The 22,815-nt window shown below is 45.3% G+C and overlaps 1 long non-coding RNA gene across 1 annotated transcript in view; it reads right to left on the bottom strand.

Annotated features, from left to right (window-relative positions):
• The window catches only part of LOC102176410, a 33,850-nt gene continuing 11,621 nt past the window's right edge, over positions 587-22,815 (bottom strand). Inside the window, exon 3 of the long non-coding RNA XR_311298.3 lies at positions 587-970. This is a non-coding gene — a long non-coding RNA (uncharacterized LOC102176410). The remainder of the gene's footprint in view (positions 971-22,815) is intronic.

Raw genomic sequence — 22,815 nt, 5'->3', positions numbered from 1 at the left:
CAGCACTGTTTCCTAATGCCCACTTGACTTCACACTCCAGGATGCCTGAGTGAGAGCCTACACCATTGTGGTTATCCAGATCATTAAGATCTTTTTTGTATAGTTCTTGAGTGTATTCTTTCCATCTCTTCTTGATCTCTTCTGCTTCTATTAGGTCATTACCAGTTCTGTCTGTCCTTTATTGTGCCCACCTTTGGATGAAATGTTCCTTTGACATTTCCAATTTTCTATGGCTACCACTTTAAAAAAATTACCCATCTATGCACCCAGTAGATTAGGCACCAAGTTTGCCACAAAACTTCCTGTTCATAATCCATCACTAGGCCCCCAAATAGGGGAATTGTGACCATGTGCTGCTGCAGAAGAATAAAAGTTCTGAGGTAAAGACTCCTTGTCCTTAAATAGTTTGCTCTAAACAAACTCTCCATAGCGTCCTTAGGAAGCCCTTGTCCCAGATGCACGGCCATGCAGCTGCCAAGTGTCCTCTATGCCTCCATCCTGCACCCCCTTCCACAGAGCAGACACACTGTACTCGATCACCCCGTTTCAGAACAGGAATAATTTGTTTCTATGAATATGATTTTAATAATATTCCATAAGTATTCAGTAATTAAAGTTGTCTCCAAATCAGGAAAAAATCCAAAGTAATCAGCAAATATTTTGTGTGTATATATATGTATGTATACATATATAATTTTAAAAAATCCCTTTCCATGATTTAGTTCTGACTTCTCAGTGACAGAAGCAGTGAAGAACTCAGTGTCAAAGCACACTGTGAAAAGATTTTTTCAGGGCAATCAGTTTCTTGTGAATTATTCATCAGGCTTGCTCCAATTCCACAAAGACTCCACCACAGTCACTAAGATGGAGAAAGAGCATTGGTTTTCTATGTGCTCCTATTTTGGCCTCTTCACTTAGAATACGTATCTTTTCTTTCGAATCCATCACGGCTGCATTTATATTATCCACCCTAAGAAAAGGAAATAAACAAGAACACATCTGAAATAAAAACACCAATTTATAGTTTCACAAGACTTAGAAGAAACTTTGCACACTCATGTGTCTAACTCCTCTGCCTTTGGGCAGAACCATTCTTTAACCATCACAAAAATAAGCTTAATACTTCTAGAGACCAAAAAGGAGGTTGCTAAATTTTTCTAAATGAGGAACCACATGCTTAAGAATTTTCTCCATTAGTAAACATTTCTCCTTAGGGCCTGAATGATGTCTTCTCCACTTCATACTATGTTCTTGTGACAACACTGTTGATGATTCCTCACAAATTATTTTTCCTAAGAGCCTTGGATTCCTTATTTGTAAGAGGGAGATGAGGCTTGCTATATAAATGGACAAGAGATCAAAATGAGGTAACAGATAAGCAGCTCTTGGCACCGTTTATAGAAGGTACTCAACAAATACGAGTGCCTCCCTGATCACCAAATCTCCCATCTGCCAAACTGTCTGGTTATTACTTTTATTTTGGCCATGCAGTGTGGCAATGGGATCTTAGTTCCCTGACTAGGGAACTGTGAGCATTTCCAGGGAGTTACTGAGCATGGGGTCGCAAAGTGTCGGACGCGACTGAACTGAACTGAACTGAGCATGAGTGTGGGTTTATGCTGTTCTGTGCTTAGGCACTCAGTCATGTCCAACTCTTTGTGACCCCATGGACTGCAACATGCCAGACTTCCCTGTCCTTCACGGTCTCCTAGGGTTTACTCAGACTCATGTCCATTGAGTCAGTGATGCCATCCAACCGTCTCATCCTTTGTTGTCCCTTCTCCTCCTGCCTTCAATCTTTCCCAGCATCAGGGTCTTTTTCAGCGAGTCAGCTCTTGACATCAGATGGCCAAAGTATTGGAACTTTAGCTTTAGCATCAGTCCTTCCAATGAATATTCAGGGTTGATTTCCTTTAAGATTGGTTTTATCTCCTTTCAGTCCAATGGACTCTCAAGAGTCTTCTCCAGCACCACAATTTGAAAACATCAATTCTCTGGTGATGGCTGGCTCTAAACTTTGCAGTCTGACTAATAGGCATATCAATTAAAGTTTATATATGCATATATATATACATATGCATGCTAAGTCACTTCACTCGTGTCCAACTCTTTGCGACCCTATGGGCTGTGGTCTGCCAGGCTCCTCAGTGCATGGGATTATTCTGCCAGGCTCCTCAGTGCATGGGATTATCCAGGCTAGAGTACTAGATTGGGTTGCCATGCCCTCCTCCACATATGTGTATATATATATACTTACACATACATTGTGTGTGTGTATAGGTGCATATGATGTCAACTGTATGCATTACTTGTATTTTCTTTTTTATTCAAGATGTCTTAGCAATTTTTCCATGTCAGTACATAGAGGTCAACAACTTTTAACCTACTACATAGTATCCTAAATAATCATTTCATAGAAATACAAAAGGTGATCTAATCCTTCCTGTGGTAATAAACATTTGGACTCTAAGAAGGGAAGTGAGCTCTTCTCAATGGTTTGGTGATGAACTATGCGTCCCTGGTGTTGCCTGTTGAACAAAAGAGTTTGGTGCAAGTTTGTGGACACCACTCCACTGGCATCTGAGGCCACACGCAATATAGCAGGGACAGGCGGAGGCAGATATAAATATTCTAAGTGAAACTATCTAGATTGGTCATAACTTTTCTTCCAAGGAGTAAGCATCTTTTAATTTCATGGCTGCAGTCACAATCTGCAGTGATTTTGGAGCCCCCCAAAATAAAGTCTGACACTGTTTCTACTGTTTCCCCATCTATTTGCCATGAAGTGATGGGACCAGATGCCATGATCTTCGTTTTCTGAGTGTTGAGCTTTAAGCCAACTTCTTCACTCTCCTCTTTCACTTTCATCAAGAGGCTTTTTAGCTCCTCTTCACTTTCTGCCATAAGGGTGGTGTCATCTGCCTATCTGAGGTTATTGAGATTTCTCCCGGCAATCTTGATTCCAGCTTGTGCTTCTTCCAGCCCAGCGTTTCTCATGATGTACTCTGCATAGAAGTTAAATAAGCAGGGTGACAATATACAGCCTTGACGTACTCCTTTTCCTATTTGGAACCAGTCTGTTGTTCCACGTCCAGTTCTAACTGTAGCTTCCTGACCTGCATACAGATTTCTCAAGAGGCAGGTCAGGTGGTCTGGTATTCCCATCTCTTTCAGAATTTTCCACAGTTTATTGTGATCCACACAGTCACTATGCTTTGGCATAGTTAATAAAGCAGAAATAGATGTTTTTCTGGAACTCTCTTGCTTTTTCCATGATCCAGCGGACGTTGGCAATTTGATCTCTGGTTCCTCTGCCTTTTCTAAAACCAGCTTGAACATTAGGGAGTTCACGGTTGGAGGCAGGAGGAGAAGGGAACGACCAAGGATGAGATGGCTGGATGGCATCACGGACTTGATGGACGTGAGTCTGAGTGAACTCTGGGAGATGGTGATGGACAGGGAGGCCTGGCATGCTGTGATTCATGGGGTCGCAAAGAGTCGGACACGACTGAGCGACTGAACTGAACTGAACTGAACTGAACTGAACTGAAGTGAAACTAAGAGATATGGAGGACAGCTTCATAAATTCTAACAAACCTGAGCTAGAGAAAAAGAGACCAGCTGGAGTAAGAGTAGAAGTATTTGAAGAGATATCTGATAATTCTACATAATTGAAGAGAGAGATGAGTTCTCAAATTAAAAGTGCACTTGAGAATGAAGCAGGATAAAGATAAACCAATACCAATACACATAATAGAGAAACCTAGTAACATCAATGATACAAAGAATATTTTAAGAGCTTTGCAAGGCAGGAACAGAGGCACAGACGTAGAGAATGGGCTTGTGGACACAGTTGAGGGAGGGGAGGGGGGGAACAAATTGAGAGAGTAGCCTTGACATATATACACTACCATGTGTAAAGTAAATAGCTAGTGCAAAGCTGCTGTGTAAAAAGAGCTCAGCTCGGTGCTCTGTGATGATCTAGAGGGGTGGGATGGGTGTGGAGGGTGAGAGTAAGGCTCAAGAGGGAGGGGATATACATATGCATACAGCTGATTCGCATTGTACAGCACAGATTAACACAGCATTGTAAAGCAATTACATTCCAATTAAAATAAGAAAAAAAACCTGTATTTAAAGTAAACATTTTCCCAAATGCTGATGACAAAATATAACGTGAGCTTGTTGTTCAGTTGCTCATTTGTGTCAGACTCTTTCCGACACCATGGACTGCAGCGTGCCAGGCCTCCCTGTCCGTCACCATCTACTGGAGTTTGCTCAAACTCATGTCCATTGAGTCAGTGATGCCATCCAACCATCTCATCCTCTGTCTCCCCCTTCTCCTCCTGCTTTCAATCTTTCCTAGCATCAGGGTCTTTTCCAATGAGTCAGCTGTTTGCATCAGGTGGACAAAGTATGGGAGCTTCAGCTCCAGTCTCCGTCCTTCCAATGAATATTCAGGGTTGATTTCTTTTAGGATTGATAGGTTTGATCTCCTTGCTGTCCAAGGAACTCTCAAGAGTCTTCTCCAGCACTACACGTTGAAAGCATAGTGATCAACCTTCGGTGCTTAGCCTTCCTTATGGTCCAGTTCTCACATCTGTACATGACTACCAGATAGCTTGAGTTGGCCCAACCAAATCTTTGCATATCACTTCATGTTGTTCATATGTATACTTGATCTCAAGCCCATCTTCAATATGCTTACGTGTATGCTCTGCATAACAGTAAAATGCCTTTAAAACTTTATTTTTAAAAATATTTAAAGAATGTCATTAATCTTATGGGGATATAATAAATGATTACTAATTGGATTGATGTCTAATTATTCTCATTTTATAGATATAGAGTCTGATGCACAGAGTGATTAATTTTCTTGAGGTCATATGGAATCCATGAGTATAATTTGTGAGATATTTTGAGTTTCCCAGATAAATAATATCATGAAAAAAAAAAAGACCCTGCTTAGACCACCCCCTCCCCACACACAACTAAATGACAACAAAAAGGCTCAAAGGAGATATAACAAGCAAAGGCAATAGGTGCCTATTATTGGGATTTTCAATCGAAGAAAGACCCTATAAAAACTACAGAATAACAAATTTGAATATCTACTAGATATTTCATGAATTAAAGGATTACCATTAATTTTGTCTTAGGAGCAATTATGATTTTGTATAAATATGTAAAAAATGCAATAAACACACATACAACTGAACAATTTATGGATTAAATTACATAAGGTCTAGAGATGGCTTTACAGCAACACAGGAAGAGGGAAATGCAGAAACTAACACAACATTGTAAAGAAACTACACTTCAATTAAAAAATAAATATGAAAGCAGTTCATTCTCACTTTCCATAGAGTTAGTCAAATAGAAGTTCCTTCACATGCATCTTCTTTCTATATACATGTAAGTTTTTCTTTCTGAAAGGGAACTTTTCAAAAGTGTTTATTAGAATGCACACTTACTTTGCTTCAGTTATGATTAAATCTACTGGCCTCATTAGCATGCATTTCTTCTCCAAGACTGCCAGACTTTCAACTAATCATTTGCAAAATGGTTATTTACAGTGAACTGCCAATCATACCAAGGCCCCGGGTCTTTCAGAGAAGTGTCCCCAGATTCCACCACCCCTGTGAAATGCACTCGGCTCGCTGCCCCTCACCGCTGGCTGTCCCAACCACTGGCTGCAGCTGTCTGCACTTGCCAGCAGTACGAGAACCCTGTGACTGACCGAAACCCCTTGGAGAGGGGCGACAGTCTCAGGGACCACCCCCACACGAGCAGATCCAGAGCAAGCAGGTGAAGAACCCAAGCTCTGCTGGGGGGCTGGGTGTCTGCTGGGAGCCCTGGCTGCCAATCAGCCTCAACAAGATTTCCTCAGCATTTACTACGGCATCTGATGGGTGAACAGGAGTGGCTGGGACTTCCATGCATAACTGAACGCATGGAGAACTGACTTGCATTCTGACTTGGGGGCTGCACAGAAGCCTTTGCTCTCAGCCCCTCAATCTGCTTCTCCAGGGCCAGCCAGAATCCTACCTCCTCTTGGGGCCACTTGGGCCTCTCCTCTGAGGTCCTGGTCTTGATCTTGAAGCTCCTCTTGGTCTTGAAGCCCAGGGCGTCGGCAGGCTGCTTGGCCTCAGGAGGGAGGTTCAGAGACTTGGGCCTGCCCTTGTGTTTGGGCCTGCACTCCTGTCTTCTGGGGCGGCAGCTGGCCTCAGCGGGTGGGCAGGCCTTGGGGGAGTCGCTGGGCCCCGGTTCTGTCCACTCCTGCACTGCCTCCTGGCACTCGTCCATCTCCAGGTGGTGCGTGTCATGGGCCAGGTAGCCTTGCCCCTCGCAGTCCGTGCCCTGCAGGGAGCTGTCGTCCTCCGGGCAGTAGCGGATGTAGTAGGTGATGCCGTCCTCCTCTTCAGCAGCCCCGAGTCATAGTCCTTCTCCTCCGAGGTGTTGTTCACGGAGTCAGAGCTGGAGTCCCCGTCGGGGCTCTGGTCAGGGCCGCCCTGCTCAGAGGACGCAGGCTCTCGGGCCACAGGGCTGCCAGCTCCGGGCCGCCGGGCAAGTGCTGCTCCAGGGCCAGCTCCCGGTCCTCACGCTCGGGACCCAGGCCCTCTCTTGCCCTGCAGCCCAGGAGGCTGCTCACAGCACCCTGACGCTTCAGGTGGGCCATGGCAGGGCTCACGCTGCCGTCGCTACCGGGAGGCAGCCACTGCAGTCAGAAAGGGGGACAGGAGAGTCAGAGCCCACCCCAAACAGCCAACCCGAGGGGCACCCAGAAGTGTCTCGTGTCCACTCGAATGGCAGGGTGCCCCTCCTCAGCTGGCTGTGGTGCCAGGACCAGCACATGCTCTGCCTAAGAGACAGGAGGGCACCAGGGCTGGAGGAGGAAAGGGGACCCTGGAGACTTCCCAGGACACCTGCTACTTCCCCCCAACTCCCTGCTCATGCATGAATTCTCCCTTTGATTTGATTAGTATATAGCTAACTTACAATGCTGTTAGTTTCTGGTGTACAGCAAAGTGCTTCAGTTATGTATATCTATGTGTGTGCATTATATATATATATATATATATATATACATATATACACACACACATACATATTCTTTTTGAATATAGTTCCCTGTGCTGTACTGCAGGTCTTTGTTGACTGTCTAATTTATATATAGTAGTGTGTATCTGCGGAGAAGGCAATGGCACCCCACTCCAGTACTCTTGCCTGGAAAATCCCATGGATGGAGGAGCCTGGTGGGTTGCAGTCCGTGGGGTCGCTAAGAGTTGGACACGACTGAGCAACTTCACTTTCACTTTTCACTTTCATGCATTGGAGAAGGAAATGGCAACCCACTCCAGTGTTCTTGCCTTGAGAATCCCAGGGACGGGGGAGCCTGGTGGGCTGCCGTCTATGGGGTCGCACAGGGTCGGACACGACTGAAGGGACTTAGCAGTAGCAGCAGTGTGTATCTGTTAATACCAAATTCCCTATTTATTCCTCTCCCCAGCCTTTCTCTTTGGTAACCATGGTTTATTTTCTATGTCTATGAATCTGTTTCTGTTTTGTAAATAAGTTCATTTATATCTTTTTTAGATATGATGATACTGTATGATATTTGTTTTTCATTTATTTATTTCACTTAATATGATCATCTCTAGGTCCATCCATTGCTGCAAATGGCATTCTCTCATTTTTAATGGCAGAGTAATATTCCATAGTATATATGTATCTCATCATCTTTATTCATTCATCTGAGGATAGACGTTGAGGTTGTTTTTATGTTTTGGCTATTGTAAATAATGCTGCACTGAACGCTGGGGTGCATATATCTTTTTTTGGATAGGAATGGGGTTGCTGGATCATACAGTAGCTCTATTTGTAGTATTTTAAGGAACCTCCATACTGTTCTCCATAGTGGCAGCACCCACTGGCATTCCCAGCATCAGTGTAGGAGGATTCCCTTTTCACCACATCCTCTCCAGCATTTATTATTTGTGGACTGTCTAACAGTGGCCTCTCTGGCTAGTGTGAGATGGTACCCCACTGTAGTTCTGATATGCATATCCCTCATAAGAAATGAGTCAGGCACGACTGAGCATCATCACTTTCACTTTTATGCATTGGGGAAGGAAATGGCAACCCACTCCAGTGTTCTTGTCTGGAGAACCCCAGGGACGGGGGAGCCTGGTGGGCTGCCATCTATGGGGTCGCAGAGTCGGACACGACTGAAGCTACTTAGCAGCAGCAGCAAGCCTAAGAAATGATGCTGAGCATCTTTTCATGTACCTGCTGACCATCACACTCATGACTTTGTGAAGATGGTTCCTGGGTTGAGGAGCCCAGGTGACGGAGACAACAGGTCGTAAAATCAGGTTATTTGTTCTCAAAAAGAAAAAGAGAAGCTTTCATCCCAAAGATATTATGAAACCAAAGAGGAGGTGCCCTACCCCTTCCAAATCTCATCTGCTGCCCCTGAAGCCCATCTCCAATCTTCCCATTGCTTGCCTCCAACTCCCAGCACACACAAGCTTCTGCTTCCTCCTCACTCCAAACAAAACCACTGACCAGATTTGCCAGGAACCATCCAGGCTGAATGCCACACAGAGACACTGGACATGAGCCCCAGCCTCACAGGCTTGATGGGGTGGGGCCTCAGGACGGAGTTGGGGGGAACACCAGAGGGAGGACAGCCACCAGGAGAAGGGGGCACCCAGGAGGGTGCAAGGGATGCGGCTGCCATTTCAGGGGTACAGGTCATGATACTGCAGGACACTGCAAAGATCCCATGGGCCCAAACCAGGGAGGTCCCGAATCCCACCCTCCAGAACCCTACATTTTATCCCACAAAACATAGAGTCCCTGGACAATTCTCAACAGGCACGTTGACTCACAGGATTTCTTTCTCAGCCCCTTGGGGAGACAGTGGGGGAAGGGAGGTCAGTGGAAATCTCCTTCCTGTCCTCTAGGGAACCTGAATGGCTCACGTGTGGCTGTGTCTCCATAGCATCACCAGACTCCAGCAGATCCACCGTGCTTATCCAGAGCAGCTCACACACCAGAAATGGTCCCACAGCAGGAAAACTGTCACTGAGATGGACCCTGCAGGGTCTGAGCATCCTTCTGTGTCACCCCATTCCCAAACCTGAAACGGATGGGCCCATTTCAGAGACCTGCTCCCAGGGAGAGGCAAGGTGTCCAGTGTTTCCTAGAACACGGGTGACCACAGAGGATGCACCCAGAGCACCAAGCCTCATTTCACAGCAGACTTCCCATGTTCCGTTTGCTGTGCAGCAGAAACTAACACAACATCAGAAAGCAATCATAGTCCAACAAAAAGATGACAGAGGAGAAAAATAAAAGTGGCAATAATTTTAATTTTTAAAAAGCATAACCTTTCTGGAAACTAATTTGCAACTGGGAATCAAAAACCTTCAAAAGACTGGCCTGGCAATTCCAAATCTAGGGACGTACACTAGATAAACAATGGTGTGCATGTACAAAGTGAAAGTCGCTCAGGCGTATCCAACTCTTTGCGACCCCATGGACTATACAGTCCGTGGAATTCTCCAGGCCAAATACTGGAGTGGGTAGCTGTTCCCTTCTCCAGGGGATCTTCCCAACCCAGGGATCAAACCCAGGTCTCCCACATTGCAGGCAGATGCTTTACCAGCTCAGCCACCAGGGAAGCCCATGTGTACAAAGGTATAGCCTAAAAAGGATGTCCATTTCACCATTACATTGTCTGAAATAAAGAAAATTTATTTGTTAATGTACAAATCATGTATTACTTAAATGTCCAATAATGTGCAATTTGTACATTATGATAAAATAGTGATGAGTATTGCAATCATTGAAAATGATATTATTACAACTATTTCATGGAAGATACAATATGTTAAGTGAAATACACAGGTTATAAAATATTATACTTATTTATGAAAATATATATTTATATTAAACAAACACATTTTTGTAAAAAAACAACAAATCAAGGTTACAGATAGTGGCCGGACATGCCCGCTTCAAGGGGAGATGTCCAGTTCCTCTCATGGGGAGTTTGCATTCCTGGCAGCTGTGATGGGGGGCAGCTCACAGGCTGGGGAAGTGAACACATTTCTTGCCCCCCCAAGTGGCACGCACATTGTCCCCTGGAACAAACAGATGTGGCCAAGGACAGCCCACTTCTATCCACAGTTTAAAAATAGAGGCTCCTCCTCTTGCCTCAACAAAGAAATCCAGGTGGCCAAGCCACTGCAGCAAGTCGGCTGAAAAATCATCTTGTGCCTTACTTCATACTGTCCAACAGTGATGGAATTTTATACACACAACATCAGGTCTTTTCACTCAAGATACGTCTCCCCGTTTATTCGAGCCTTAAATGTCAACAGCACTGTGGGTTTCTTCATAGCTATCAACACAGGAAGCTCATTCTAAGACGTTTTATTTTTTGTAGCCACGGGGAATAGATTTTCTCTATCTTATACACCTGTTGTTGGTACATTAAAAAAAAAAAAATTCTACTGATCTTGTAAAAGCCTTTTTGTTTGTTTATTTTTGGCTGTGCTGTGTCTTACTGCTCGAGCTTTTCTCTAATCAGGACGATTAGAGTCGTGGTGCGTGGGTTTCTCATCGCAGTGGTGTCCCTTGTTGGGGAGCATGGGCTTTAGTAATTGAGGCACGTGGGCTCATTAGTTTTGGCTTCTGGACTCCAGAGCACAGGCTCAATAGCTGAAAAACAAAGGCTTAGTTGCCCCACAGCATGTGGGGTCTTCCTGGATCAGGGATCGAACACATGTCTCCTGCATTAGCAGGCATGATTCTTTACTGGGCCACCAGGGAAGCCCGAAAAGCCCATTTTGAAATTTCAGTACTTTTAGTTGAACATTTGATTCTCTTCTCCAGCATTCTGTCTGGCTGCACTGCCCTTCCATTTACACGACGGAGGTACTGGGGCATCCCTGACTTATTCCCAATTGTAATGAAAATGCCTTTACTTTTTTAAAATTATTTTTTTATTGGAGTGTAGTTACTTTACAGTGTTGTTACTATCTGCTGTACAGCAAAGTGAATCAGCTACACGTATACATATATCCCCTCTTTTTTGGACTTCCCTCCCATTTCGGTCGCCTCAGAGCATGGGACTGTCATACAGGCTTCCCAGGTGGTGCTAGTGGTAAAGAACCCACCTCTGAATGCAGGAGATATAAAAGATGCGGGTTCGCTCCCTGGGTCAGGAATATCTCTGGAGGAAGGCATAGCAACCTACTCCAGTATCCTTGCCTGCAAAATCCCATGGACAGAGGAGCCTGGCATGCTGCAGTCAACAGGGCCACAGAATCGGACACAACTGAAGCAACTGGGCGCACACACACAGAGTGAAGTAAGTCAGAGAGAAAAAACAAATATCATGTATTAAGGAAAATGTCTTCACTTTTTAAAGGCAGGGCTGGCCCAGGGTGAGGTAGGCATGACCCTTGCCTCAAGCGCAAGATTTAACAGGGTGCCAAAAAACTCAGGAATCAAAATAGATACAATTTTAATGCAAGACTTCGAAAAATAAAAATTAATGCAAAAAAAAAAATCCACGATGAACAAGAGAGTAAAATGTTAAAGACAAGGTTGATTATTAGTGATTTGTTTTGGGGGGTGGGCTCAGGCTCCAGTAGGGCTTGGCTGGGCTCTGTGAATGAACCTTTTTTTTTTTTTTTTTTCAAGTTTTCCCCATTAAGGACTTCCCTAGCAGCTCAGTGGTAAAGAATCCACCTGCACAGTGCAGGAGACACAGGTTTGGTCCCTGATCTGGGAAGATCTCACAGGCTGTGGAGCAACTAAGCCCAGGAACTGCAGCCACTGAAGCTCACATGCCCTAGAGCCTGTGCTCCAAAGCAAGAGGAGCACTTGCAGTAAGAAGCCCTCACACTGCGCTAGAGAGTAGCCCCTGTTCACCACAACTAGAGAGCAGTCCGAGCATCACTGAAGACAGCTGTACATAAATAGCTAAGTGAGTGAAATTATATATAAAAAAGAACCGACCTTCCAATGCAGGAGACTAGGGTTTGACTCCTGGCCAGGGAACTATTAATAAGCTCTCACATGCTGAGGGGCAACTAAGCCCGTGCCCCACATCTAGAGAAAGCCCACATGCGGCAACAGAGACCTAGTACAGCCAGAATTAAAAGTTTTCCCCATTACATATAGTGGCGTGTTGGCTTTTCCAGCGCTTGATGGTGCAAACCATTCTCTCGTCGTGGATACAAATGGAAGGACCCAGGCTGGTCACCCAGGACAGAAGTCACATTGTTGGTCTGCAGAATTAACCTATAGCACACTTGTGGTGTAAGAGATAGTGTCTCCTATTAAAGATGAAGACAGGAGGTCCATGTTTCAATTCAGTCTTCCATTCACTGTCAGGCCCTGAGCACGATATTTCATGAATGGATGGCCTTCCCATCCTGGGAAATTGGAAATGACGGTCCTGACTGCTGGGCTTGAAGTGGGTTGAACAGGAGAGCAACCCACGCTGGCCTCACTCCCATGAATGCTTTTTCCCCCTACCATATACAAGGAGTGGAGAAACTTTTTAAAAATCTTTTGGCCACACCACATGGCATATGGGATCTTATTTCCCTGACCAGGGATTGAACTCATGCCCCATGCGTTGACACCACAGAGTCTTAACCACTGGGCTGCCAGGGAAGTCCTGGGAAGCATTTTAAGTGAAACATGAAGAAAGGGAATGCAGTAGAAACCCACTATTAAGTATTATTTAATGGCTACATAATGTTTCCTGTCCCAATAAACATTATCTGACTCTTCCCCTATTAAATACACGAACTGTGTCTTATTTTTGTGTAATAAATAGTGTCTTGGTATTTCCCTAAGGATATGCTCTGGGCCTTTCTTCACGCTCTAGGGCCTTACCCAGGACCCTTTAAAACTTTTTTTTTCTTCAATCCAACATCCAGGTCCTCAGAAAAGGCGCGGAGGTGTGGGGCCGGGAGAATGTTCACTGCCCCTATGGTGGGAGCTGTAGGCAAACATGTTGAAGGTCTCTGCTTATATATATAATTGAAATATACTTGATTTACAATATTCTATTACTTTCTGCTGCACAGTAAAGTGACTTAAGGTCTACATATATTTTTCCATATTCTTTTCCGTTACAGTTTATCACAGGATATTGAATATAGTTCCCCGGGCTGTTCTGTAGGACCTTGTTGTTTATCCATCCTAGATATCATAGTTTACATCTGCTAACCCCAAATTCGCAATCCTTCCCCCCCACCCTCCTCGGCAACCACAACTGGGTTCTCCGTGTCTGTTGAGCCCATTTCTGTACTGTAGACAGGTTCACTTATTTCACATTAAAGATTTCACATATAAGTGATTTGCTATATGCTATTTGTCGAATTCTGTCTGACTTACTTCATTAGTGTGATAATCTCTAGGTCCATCCATATTGCTATATGCCCACAGGCCCTGTGTGGGCACCTCCAGGCAGCTCTGCCTTCCTTATTGTTATTGTTCACTTGCTCTGTCACGTCCAAGTCTTTGCAACCCTGTGGACTGCAGCATGCCAGGCTTCCCTGTCCTTCTCTATCTCCCAGAGTTTGCTGAGACTCGTGTTCATTGAGTCGGTGATGCCATCCAACCATCTCAGCCTCTGCCTTCCTTGGGCTGCACCGGACGCCTCCTCCCACCTGACACTCTCCCTCCCCAGTTTCCTTGCAGGCTGCTCCCTCAACAAGGTCCACACATATTTAATCCTGCCTTAGGTCTGCTTCTCAGAGGACCTGACCTAACACAGTTCCTTACAGGAAAGAAAACAGAATAAAAAATCACACGCACCAAAAACAACCTCCAATATACCCTTCAGAAAGCACAGAACCAAATACACAAGTTTATTTATGGGTTAATTTACAATAAAAGTTCTAAGAAAATATGAGAGACAGTGACTACTGTCGCAGGAAGGGGAGAAGTTTACACCCCTAGGACCAGGCTGGCTGCTCACCTTCAAGACTTCCTGAACTTCTTTTAATTTTTTTTTAATTGTCAAAATAACCCTCAAGCAAAACAACAGCATAAGGGAAATAATTTAGCCAAATATGCCACGTCACTTCAGTCGTGTCTGACTGTTTTGTGACCACACGAGCCATAGACCACCAGGCTCCTCTGTTCATGGGATGGAGTGGGTTGCCATGCCCTTCTCCAGCGGATCTTCTCAACCCAGCGACTGAACTCATGTCTCCTGTCTCCTGCACGGGCAGGCAGGTTCTTTACCGCTAGCACCACCTGGGAAGCCCTGACCCACGAATATTAAACACCCTGGCAATCCCAGTCAGGTAAGAAGATAGACTGAGCCGACCTCCCCTGAGGCCTCCCCAGCGCTTTTCAGAGACCAAGACCCCGCCATGTGTGCCCTGACCATCTGGATCGTGTGGTCATCACGGCCTAACCTCTCCTTAACCGTCTTCCACTGGGCACCCAGCCGTCAACATCGAGTACATCACATTCAATTCATCGGCTTCTACTTCTCTATATACCCTTGCAATTTACTCACTGAAGACACTGAATCGATTATTTGTCGGAGAGAATTTCCCTTGACTGAGATTTTGAGGACAGTCCCTACAGCGGAGGAGAACACTGTCCCCCGTCCTCCATGCTTCAGCAAACTGGTGGTGGGAAATGGAGGCGGAATTGGTTCAGTCTTTTCTGTTATTTACCAAAGTTCAAAACAAGCATTCCCCAAAGGTGACCAGTTAGGTTGTTTTGTTTTCCTTAGTGTCATTCAGAAGTCACAGAAAACTCCATTTCGAAAAGATACACGCACCCCAGTGTTCAATGCAGCACAAGTTACAACAGCCAGAACATGGATGCAACCTAAAGGTCCCTGAACAGAGGAACGGGTGAAGACGCGGTGCACACGTACAGCAGAATACTGCTCTGCCACAAAAAGAGTGAGCTAATGCCACTTGCTTCCCTTGTGGCTCAGCTGGTAAAGAATCCGCCTGCAATACGGGAAGTCTGGGTTCGATCCCTGGGTTGGGAAGATCCCTTGGAGAACGGCAAGGCTACCCACTCCAGTATTCTGGCCTGGAGCATTCTACGGACTATATAGTTCATGGGGTTGCAAAGAGTCGGACACGATTGAGTGATTTTTTTACTTTACTTTAATGCCACTTGCAGCAACGTGGATGGACCTAGAGACGATCACACTAAGTGAAGTCAGTGAGACAGAAAGACAAATGCCATATGATACCACTCATATGGGGCTTCCCAGGTGGCACCTGTCGCAAAGAACACACCCGCCAGTGCAAGAAGCATGAGAGATGGGGGTTCGATCCCTGGGTCGGGAAGATTCCGTGGAGGAGAGCATGGCAACCCACTCCAGTATTCTTGCCTGGAGAATTCCACGGGCAGGGGAGCCTGGTGGGTTATAGACCATGGGGTCAAAAAGAGTCCGACAGGACTGGAGCACTTGGCACTCACATATGCACTTGCAATAGCCAGTTGGCTCTGTCGAGGCCATTACCTCAGTGCCCTCAACTTCTGCCCTATGGTCCAGGGTTGGCAGCGAATGTTTGCCATGAGATCTTTCTGGAACATGTATGTTCTGTGTTAGGGGCTCGTAGCGTATTATTTAAAAATGGCCCATTGTGCTGACCTGACAAACAAGAGGTGAAGTCACAGTGGCCACACTGCCCTGGTGGCATCCTGTTTTTCCTTAAGGCAATGTCCCGTTTTTCCCTGCTGGTGCCAGTTTCTCAAGACTATGTGACCACTCGACTGTGAGATTCCCTCCAACTATGTGACACAAGACCCCCGCTTCGGGCTAAAGATAAACTAAGACCCCCTCCCTTCGGGGCACAATATCCCATCGATAGGGTGTAAGAAGAGTTGGCTATAAACGGAGAGCACTGGTTTCTCTCTAAAGCCAGTCACTTTTTTTCTTCCTATAAAAAATTTTTCTCTCCCTGAATGCTCGGCTCTCTTTTTTTCTTTGTGCTCACCATACATTCTGGAAGATTTGTTCTGGATTACGGCTGTCCCCTGTTTCATCCACAGTAAAGCTGTCCTCCAAGTTGCAAATGGATCAGGGCATTAAGGAGGAAATCAGATTAGTAGAATTGCTTCAGGCCAAGATCTTGCCCTGGGTAAGTTCATCCTCCTGATGCCTAGGGGTCATCTGTATGAAGGTGGTGTGTGTGGAAGGGGAGGAGGGATCCTGGGCCTCAGAGAGAGAATCCAGCAGTGTTAGCAGACACTGGAACACATTCACTGGGTATTACTTTGATGGGTCAGTGAAAGACAAAGTCTTCAAAGGTTAAAATATGCTATCAGCCGCCATAATAAAAGCAACCAAGAAAGTACTTATGTAGGATTCCTGAAGAGCAGCATCTTTGGCGGCAAAACAACAATTTCTTTTACAGGCTAACTGAAATAATCAGCTTAATTTTGAAGAAAGGACTCCTTCTGCCCCCTAACTCTGGATGTAAAATAAATAAAAAACAAACTCTCTCGTCTAGTGACTCTCCCCATCCCCCTCAATCTTGCTTGGATTCATTTGAAACCTGAGATAACAATGGGAAACGGGCAGCCGTTTCTATGCATTCCTATGAACAAGAAATTAGCTAAGCAAATTTACATGGGCAAATATTTCAGGGTATTAGTTATTGAACTGAACTGAAGGAGAAAACAAAGTCTGACACTGTTTCCACTGTTTCCCCATCTATTTCCCATGAAGTGATGGGACCAGATGCTGTATCTTAGTTTTCTGAATGTTGAGCTTTAAGCCAACTTTTCCACTCTCCTCTTTCACTTTCATCAAGAGGCTTTTTAGCTCCTCTTCACTTTCTGCCATGAGGGTGGTATCATCTGCATATCTGAGGTTATTGGTATTTCTCCCAGCAATCTTGATTCCAGTTTGTGCTTCTTCCAGCCCAGCGTTTCTCATGATGTACTCTGCGTAGAAGTTAAATAAGCAGGGTGACCATATACAGCCTTGACATACTCCTTTTCCTATTTGGAATGAGTCCTTTGAAACAGTGTCAGACTTTATTTTTTTGGGCTCCCAAATCACTGCAGATGGTGATTGCAGCCATGAAATTAAAAGACGCTTACTCCTTGGAAGGAAAGTTATGACCAACCTAGATAGCATATTTGGAGAAGGCAATGGCACCCCACTCCAGTACTCTTGCCTGGAAAATCCCATGGACAGAGGAGCATGGTGAGCTTCAGTCCATGGGGTCGCAACTGAGCGACTTCACTTTCACTTTTCACTTTCATGCATTGGAGAAGGAAATGGCAACCCACCTGTGTTCTTGCCTGGAGAATCCCAGGCACGGTGGAGCCTAATGGGCTGCCGTCTATGGGGTCGCATAGAGTCAGACATGACTGAAGTGACTTAGCAGCAGCAGCAGCAGATAGCATATTGAAAAGCAGAGATACTACTTTGCCAACAAAGGTCTGTCTAGTCAAGGCTATGGTTTTTCCTGTGGTCATGTATGGATGTGAGAGTTGGACTGTGAAGGAAGCTGAGCACCAAAGAATTGAAGCTTTTAAACTGTGGTGTTGGAGAAGACTCTTGAGAGTCCCTTGGACTGCAAGGAGATCCAACCAGTCCATTCTGAAGGAGATCAGCCCTGGGATTTCTTTGGAAGGAATGATGCTAAAGCTGAAACTCCGGTACTTTGGCCACCTCATGCAAAGAGTTGACTCATTGGAAAAGACTTTGATGCTGGGAGGGATTGGGGGCAGGAGAAGAAGGGGACGACAGAGGATGAGATGGCTGGATGGCATCACGGACTCGATGGACATGAGTTTGAGTGAACTCTGGGAGTTGGTGATGGACAGGGAGGCCTGGCGTGCTGTGATTCATGCAGTTGCAAAGAGTCGGACACAACTGAGCGACTGAACTACTACTAAGGAGAAAACTTTCCAACATGTAGCAATATTTATTCCCAGTGAAAATGAATACACTAATTCTAATGCAAAATTTTTTCTGTAATGTTATATATTATATATCTATTGGAATATAATTGCTTTACAATGTTGTGTTAGTTTTGTAACCAGGAAGGGTTAATTTTGAATTTATGTTGCATCTGTTTCTGTGACTTTAACCCTTTTTTGTTATTAACCCTACATAATGGCCTGCCTCAGGGAGATAACCTGAGCTGCCCTCCCACCTGTGACGGACTGCAAGCAAGTGAAGGACATCCCCCTGCCTGAGGCTTCCCATTCCAGGGGACATTTGCAAGGACTGAATGTCTGTTTACTTGGTTTCCTCACCTTCCCCCACCCCCCATCTCTGAGGTATGAAAGAACCTGGCAACCAGGCCCTGACAGGAAAGTTATTTTGAGGCAGTAGTCTGGCATCTTCTCCACCAGCTGGCTCCCCAACTAAAATCTGTTCTTGCCTCAATGCTTCCTCTCTCAGATTCATTAGCCTGTCCTGTGGTGAACTGAGTTAGCCTGGACTCAGTAATAGTTTCTGCTGTACAAGGAAGTGAATTAGCTCTAAGTATACATATATCCCCTCCCCCTTGGACCTTCCTCCCTCCCACCTCCCATCCACCCATCTAGGGCAGCACAGAGCACCTGAGCTGAGCTTCCGGTGTTTAATTCAAAAGGACACACACACCCTAATACGACTTTTCAGGAGCAGATAGAGTATTGTGCTGTGGCTATTTTGTTCAAGGAAGCACTTCAAGGTAAGCGGAAATAATTCCTTTGTTTTTTCTAATTCAGACTGTCTTACTCCACGGAGAATTTTCTCCATTTTCTCTAAATTTACGGAGGTTTTAATATACCTTTGTAAATGTTTAACAAATTCGAATAACACTCCCCCATTTCTAACCAGTCTATATTCCAACAGAAACTTCATATTTACGACAGATGTATCATCTGTTCTCTCTTGATATTGCTGATGGAGTAAAGAGAAGAAAAAACAGAAAAAACAGGGCATAAGAAGAAAAAACAGATAAAGCACATCTGTGGGTTTGGCCAGCAATAAAGGCAGGTTGGGGTGTAAGATTTTGGATGCCGATCAGAAGCAGACAGAGATACTACCCTCTTTGCACATGGCTGAGGTTGCCTCTCTTGATGGATAAGGACCTGGAAAAAGGAGTTTCTGAGCTTATTCTGAAGGAGAACCCAGCAGGATAGGGACTTGGTCCTCTGGTGAGATGCAAGCAAGGGGGACCCAGGCTTTCCCTCCTCACACACCTGCCTTCAGTGCTCGGTGGATGGGCAGGATGGCTCACCTGAGCAGCAGGGACTCCTGAAAGAAGTTGTGCTAGTTGGTGTTTCTCCGGATGCTTCTAGAATGCTGGGATGCCTTTGGTGGTTTCATGGGAGCTGGCTGGCCGCCAGAGATCAGGAGGGGATAGACAGGGTGCTGAGAAGCAGGCAGGCAGGAGTCTGCTGTGTGAGTTGCTCTGCCCTCCAGTTCTCAGGAGCAGGTCTGTGTGTCTGCAGTGATGCTCTGGGCAGAGGAGAAGCCAGGAAGCCGCTCATGCATACGCATGTTAAGGTGGCTGTGGCAGCGGAGACTGGCTGGAGTTGAGACAGCCGAAGGCAAGAGGCTTGGCCAGGTGATCTAGGACCACTTGGTGCTGCCCAAATAATCATACGGGTGACCCTTTGTGCCCAGGAAGGGCTCTGCTGTTTGCAAAGCACTTTATATCTGTTACCACGACTAGTGTTCACAAAATAATTAGGGAAGGTGCAAGGCATAGCTGCTTCTTTTTTACTTTTAACTATCAAGCAAGAAACTTAGAGACAGTAAGAAGCTTGTCCGTGTCCATGTAATAGGGAAGAATAAATCTCACTCCATATTAAATCTGTTTCTTTTAGTTGAGTCTTTGTGTTCTATTGCGTGCATTAAGAATGCTGCCATAGCCTGTAATACGCAGGATAGCCCATTCGCAGAGCCCGAAGGCTCTGACTTTTAAGGGTATAACACTTTTCCTTTTGTATAGAGATAAAAAGTTGCAGAGCAGAGAATAACATTTGTCCTGGTGGAGGTCTATAGGAATACCGTGACCTGATCTACCTGGACAGCTGTGGGAACAAAGGACTCCTACACCAAGACCTTTGCAATGATCAAACATGCCCCTCCCTCATGTGTGTGCTAAGTCACTTCAGTTGCCTGTGACTCTGCGACCCTATGGACTGTAGCCCACAAGGTTCCTCTGTCCATGGGATTCTCCAGGCAAGAATACTGGAGTGGGTTGCCATGCCCTCCTCCAGGGGATCTTCCCGACCCAGGGATTGAACCTGTGTCTCTGAAGTCTCCTGCATTGGCAGGCGGATCCTGGACCCCTAGCTTTATTTCACCACTATTTACCATTCTTTACCATTACTATTCCAGTGTTATTTTTCTCTTTTGAAAAAAGTCAAACCTACAGAAATATTGATAGAACAATACAAAGCATGTAAGTACTGTACGCTTATAACCTCGATTTCCACCAACTGCTAACATTCTGTCACATTTTCTTGATTTTTATCTATACATTCTCCCCGCCCCACCACCATTTTAAAGTAACTATCTAGAGGGAACTTCCCTAGTGGTCCAGTGGATAAGACTCTACACTTTCAGTGTAAGGGGTGCAGGTTTGATTCCTGGTCAGGGAACTAGATCCCACATGCCATGAGGTACAGCCAAAAAAAAAAAAAGTAGTCATCAGGAAAGTGGGCTTTCCAGGCGGTGCTAGTGGTAGAGAACCTGCCTGCCAATGCAGGAGACATAAGAGACCCAGGTTTGATCCAGGTCAGGAATATCCCCTGGAGAAGGAAATAGCAACCTACTCCAGTATTCTTGCTTGAAGAATCTCATGGACAGAGGGGCCCTGTGGGCTACAGTCCAGAGAGACACACAGAGCCAGACATGACTAAAGTGACTTAGCACACACACACATCAAGAAAGTAACTTAGGGTAAGAAACTTGTCCATGTTCATGTAATAGGGAAGAATGAATCTAACTCCTTGGAAAACAAGCTATGACAAACCTAGACAGCATATTAAAAAGCAGAGACATTGCTTTGCCAACAAAGTTCAGTGTAGTCAAAGCTATGTTTTTTCCCATAGTCATGTATGGATGTGAGAATTTGACCATAAAGAAGGCTGAGTGCCAAAGAATTGATGCTTTTGAACTGTGGTGTTGGAGAAGACTCTTCAGAGACCCTTGGACTGCAAGGAGATCAAACCAGTCAATCTTAAAGGAAATCTGGGGGAACCATGTTTTGCTGCTTTCTCAGGAATGTCTCCTGGAATTTAATCTTACTCATTCTCTCTTCCTTGCTTGCCCCTCCCTCTGCCCTTGAGTTAGAAGTTCTGACATGTCAGCATTAGCTAGATACTGTTCTGCATGCAGAACAAACTCTCTCATCCTCAAAGACCTTTCTTTACAACTCTCACGTGATTACCTCCAGACTTCCAGGAGGACCCTTAATCCCAGAGTTCTGATCTCTGTCTTGCTTTACTGCTCTTAGTTAAAGATTATAAGTTACCAATAAATATGCACTCAGCATTTGTGGTTCAGTGGGTAAAGAATCCACCTGCAATGCAGGAGACCTGGGTTTGAACCCTGGGTTTGGAAGATCCCCTGGAGAAGGGAAAGGCTACCCACTGCAGTTTTCTGGCCTGGAGAATTCCATGGACTGTACAGCCATAGGGCTGCAAAGACTTGGACACGACTGAGCGACTTTCACTTTCATGGATTTTGGGCTTCCCTGCTGGCTCAGGTGGTAAAGAATCTGCCTGCAATGAGGGAGACCTGGGTTCAATCCCTGGGTCAAGAAGATCCCCTGGAGAAGGGAATGGCAACCCACTCCAGTATTCTTGCCTGGAGAATCCCATGGACAGAGGAGCCTGGCGGGCTACAGTCCATAGGGTCACAAAGAGTCCAGCACGACTGAGTAACACACACACACACACAGCGTTTTCTCAGGGAGTTGCTCTTCTGCAACTCTCCCTGCACTGTCTCTCATTATCCTGTGTGTGAGAATTAGTCAGTGCGAAACCGCCACAGAAATCAATCCTGAGTGTTCACTGGAAGGTCTGATGCTGAAGCTGAAGCACCAATAATGGCCACATGATGTGAAAAAGCTGACTCATTACAAAAGACCCTGATGCTAGGAAAAATAGAGGGCAGGAGGAGAAGGGGACGACAGAGGATGAGATGCTTGGACGGCATCACTGACTCAATGGACATGAGTTTGAGTAAGTTCTGGGAGTTGGTGATGGACAGGGAAGCCTGGCGTGCTGCAGTCCACGGGGTCGCAAAGAGTCAGACATGACTGAGCTACTGTACAACAACAATAAAATCTAACTCCATATTAGATTTGTTTCTTTCACTTCGACTTTTGAATTCATCCCCAAGTCCACGACTTTTCAACAGTTTCACCAAATAAACCTCCATTTTTTAAAAAATAATTAACGCAAGAAATTACTTGCTGGCAGTAAGGTGCCTCATTCAGGGATGGAGCAGGGGGAGGTGGAGCGCAGCTTTTTTATCTAGTTGTGCAGCTGGCAGTGTGTTTATTGAAGACAGCCATCTTCGAAATGCGTGCCTTGGCAAGCAAAGCTTAAGTCAGTCACTTGGATTAGAAAATCAAACAGGAAGCCCCGCTGTCCAGCCTGCACTACGCTCCCTTCTCCTTTAGTTGCCTCCTGGCCCCCCGACTGCCTGCTCTCATTTTTGTTTGTTTCATCATGACAATGAAACTGTTCACAAATATACCAGTGACTTCCTCAGTGCTAGGCATAGCTGACTCTCAACACTTTAGCCTGCATAACACTTTTCAGCATTTG

This window comes from Capra hircus, chromosome 28, assembly GCF_001704415.2.
Source record: "Capra hircus breed San Clemente chromosome 28, ASM170441v1, whole genome shotgun sequence".
Lineage (NCBI taxonomy): Eukaryota > Metazoa > Chordata > Mammalia > Artiodactyla > Bovidae > Capra > Capra hircus.
This window is presented reverse-complemented; position numbering and strand designations above follow the sequence as displayed.